At 33.3% G+C, this 4,030-nt stretch overlaps 1 long non-coding RNA gene across 1 annotated transcript; it reads right to left on the bottom strand.

Moving 5' to 3' along the window:
• Window positions 1–327: 327 nt before the first annotated feature.
• LOC124284408 lies at window positions 328–937 on the bottom strand. Its single transcript, XR_006900541.1, has 2 exons — window positions 406–937; window positions 328–374 (listed from the first exon to the last, which is right to left on the bottom strand). It is a non-coding gene; the product is annotated as an uncharacterized LOC124284408 (long non-coding RNA).
• Window positions 938–4,030: the final 3,093 nt, after the last annotated feature.

The raw sequence follows: 4,030 nt of genomic DNA, 5'->3' as shown, positions 1-4,030 counted from the left end.
TCTTGCAAGTTTCTTTTTTATTCGTATAAAGCACTGTCACAAGTCCCCATCTTCTTAGAGCACACCCAAATTCTCAAGGTCCATGGATAGCATATCAATGCAGATGTCTCTTCACTTTCAACTCCCAGAGCCAAACCCAATGGCCAAGTATCAGTTTAATTCTGAATGTACATGCTGCTCAAGAAGTGTTGACCTCTAAGGTTGGAGTACATTATTGGCATACAATTGTGACGTGACCCAACTGAGAAACCCCACAGGATCAGAGCTTTTAGCTGTGTTCTGAGGATTGTTAACGAGATGAAAGCCGACTTGTGCATGCTGTTTTTCTGTCGTGGTCTGGCTGATTTACCAAAGACTGATGATACAATTACAACCTGAGTCAGAGACTGATGATACAATTACAACCTGAGTCAGCCCTTGTTAAGTTTGTTGAGTTTAATTTTGTATCTTGTAAACTGTTCCTTGATCTCTTGTAACAAAAATCAGGTCAGATAATATGGCATTATTGAGCTCGTCGTCATGGACACAACTGTTGAAGTTCCACAACATACATAGGCCTACATTAATGCCACAGGCAATGAATATGTTTCATGTTTCTGTCAAGTCAAAAAAGATATTCCATGCTTTGGAATAAGATTATTTCGTTCACAGCTTGTTTTTGTATAAAATGTATTCTGTAGTAAATTTGGTAGGACCTTTTCCTAAATAATGGAATAGAAATGACACCAATTGTGTTCTGGTACTGTTAAATGCCCATAAGCATGAAATTGTGTAGTTTGTGTAATGCATTCAGTATAATTTAAAACTAGCACTTTGTGTGTGGTGACAGTGCCTTTATTCAAAGTTTGGTTTATGTTAGACTACCAAATAATGTCTCATTCAGGCACTTTCTGGCAATATTAGTTTGTATAGAAAAAGACAACCCTTTTATGTATATACATTACATTCTACTTCAGGTGTGGCTCTTGTACATACAGCTATCTGGGAAATCGGATTTTTTTAGTTCATTTGTCATAACCATGTATATTTCTACAACAATGTAATACAATCACAATTATTTATGGTACATTATTTTGACCCGTTTTAGTTAGAAAATTGTCAGTGACCATTTTGCCAGTGTTTTTTTTTTCAGCAATAAGGTAATAAAAATTATTACATATTAAATAGAGGATTCTGAAGTGAAATAAATGAGAAATTGAAAAGCCTGTATATAGAAGTGTCATATTTCCCAGTTCATGATGTAAAGTGATTCTGCTTCATGATTTTTCACGTTATATAAAAGTATATGAACAATGAAATTGAGAAAAAAAAATATGTACACCATTTAATCTGCTCAATGATTCGATATATATTTATATCTGTTAATGATTCTAGTAATTTGTTTTTCATTATTTCTGGGCAAAAGGGAGAGCTTGGTGCTATTATTCCTGCAAGATAAAAGTTCAAGTCCTTTTTTTTTTCCATACAGTGTTGCTGCATCTTGGAAATGTTCCTATTCTTTTATTAAGTGTGACAAAACCTTTACCTTTATATTAGACAGAATGATGTAGTTGGTAATAGCTGCACAAAGGACAAAAAAAAAAGAAGAAAAAAAATATCAAAAACATACTCAGTTGTTTGTTTTCTTTGGGATTCAACATACACAAAAGCTGTACCTGTTGTGTTGGTTTATTTTCCGGCAGCCATGGCTCAACATTTTTAAGGGATGTCTGGCATATTCATTAGTGAAACAGCCAGTCCAGGCCAGAAAGATGTGATGATTCGACACATCTTGCACAGTTCATTCATTAATTTCATAATGCTTTTATTTTTTACGATTCGACACATCTAATTAACCTTTGATAGAATGGTTTATTTTCAGTGAGAAAATATCCTAAAACTTGTATTTTGATTGCGTGGCATCAAAGCTGTATGGAGAGCAGCGATGCAGTCACTTTCATGTGTATAAATATGTAATGTCATAAACTTTACTGTCGCAGTTGTAGAAGAATATCTATATTACAATGTAAAAACAACATGAAGCTTGCATTAGTCAAGTCTTTTCTGATTTACGAATATGCATGTTTGTTTACAAACTAGAGAAAAGTCGGTCATGTGATATGCAAATTAAAGTGCGGCTAAGTCATTGCAATCAGGAACCAGACAAGGGAGACAACATCACAACTTGAATTACTGGACAGCCTCTGTTTGATACCACAACATGTAGCAATAAAAACAGACAGATTTATCATGTTTATAATAAAAGTATTTTATATGCCAAATGTAGGCTTTTTGGAAAGCAAACAATACAACTGAAAAGTGAAATGAATAGACCGATGGATATGACGGCTGGAACCGACGGTGTGAGACGAACACAATTCTGGTGTTGACCTGATGACATGAAATGGCTGGTCGGGACTTGCTTGGGACGACTTCTTTTACTTGAGATTTTATTTATTGTACAATTCTACCACAAAGATTTAGTAAAATTGTCCAATAATTTATTTCAAATCAGTGTTAAACATTGTATACAGATTAAGATGTAACTTTGGGTAATGAAGACTGAAAAAATGATCACAAAATGCAGTTTTCAGAATTCTTTCACTGTATGACAAACTGAGCAAGATACTGAAAACAAATGGCTTGAATATTTTCCAGAATTAATATGTCTGAATACACACGTGTATTCGAGTGGATGTTTGATTTGCACAAGTGGACAGTACTTCTGTACTTTGTTCTCCAACATCTCGATGTGTTTGGCAGAAACCTACATCAGAATGCAAATATAAACAAGTGGGCAACTTGAACGCACAGACTACCTGCTATGAACTAAGTACTAATGAATAAATTATAGGAGGTAGATACAGTTAAATGTGAACAAAACAAAATATTTAACTAACGGACAGTGAATTGACGCCATGCCTAATACTGCATTGTGAGTATGTTTCGCATAATGGAGGAGGTGACGGGACGGACTTGAGTGATGGCAATGGACGGAAGAAATGTGCAGTGATTGTCACATTGTTGTACAGCTGTCGTACAAGCCAACACTTTGAAACACAGAGGGCTTTGTCAGAATAGTATTTACAACATTCCTGAACTAGGGATTTATCGTGAAAGATTGTATCAACAAAGGGACACAGCATTCTATGATGTATTACAATTAGTTTACACATATTACTAAGATTTACAAAATGCTGGACTGATAATTGAGTCTTAAGATTCAACAGCAGCATTGTATTTGGGGAGGTATTTTTCTAAAATATCTGGCAAGTCTGGCTGATGAATCAACTTAATCAATTTGAAGTTTTAAGTCCCGTGAACACTTACATTCTTACGAACAAATTTAAAAACATTTTTTTTAAAGTAAATTCCAAACAGATACAAGACAAGTACACTTGCTCCTGTTTTCAATGGGAATGAATTAATGTCCAAATGTTGAACTATAATATCTACAAAAATTATCCCGCCTAATTTATCCCAAGAATGAAATTCAGTGATGAATTTTGAATTTAGTGTTGTTAAACCTTGTGAATAGTATGGAGTATTAATCCTGGAACTGGTGAATATACATTTGATACCAGCAAGGAAACGTGTTATAATGCTTTAACAATGTGTATAAACATGCAATCTTAAGGGACAAACATGGATAGATGTGATACTGATTTGAAGTACAAAAGGTCTGTTAATTTTAAAAATCTGACAAATTCTGTGAAAATATAGACAACAATCAGTTTATACAACATATCTTAAGAGTTCTGTTGATTAGTAACAAAAACAGTTCTCAAATATCTATTTCTTTCACATCATGTAAAATATATAGTCAATTAAATATTGTGGTTTTTTGTTCTATATTTCATATCACATATGGCAACTTATGTTACAGATTGAGGTAACATTGCTTTGTTAAAATTATAATTTGAACTGCATGAGCTTCAGATCGTAAAGATAATATAAATTATCTATATTGAACTCTTCTTATCTAAACATTGAAATAAGCTTCATGATATAATTATGTAAAGTCCATAACAAATTTATTAATAGATTTTCG

This window comes from Haliotis rubra, unplaced genomic scaffold (genome assembly GCF_003918875.1).
Source record: "Haliotis rubra isolate DU_JTF1 unplaced genomic scaffold, ASM391887v1 Scf336, whole genome shotgun sequence".
Lineage (NCBI taxonomy): Eukaryota > Metazoa > Mollusca > Gastropoda > Lepetellida > Haliotidae > Haliotis > Haliotis rubra.
Note: the sequence above shows the minus strand (reverse complement) of the source record. Positions and strands in the feature narration are given on the sequence as shown.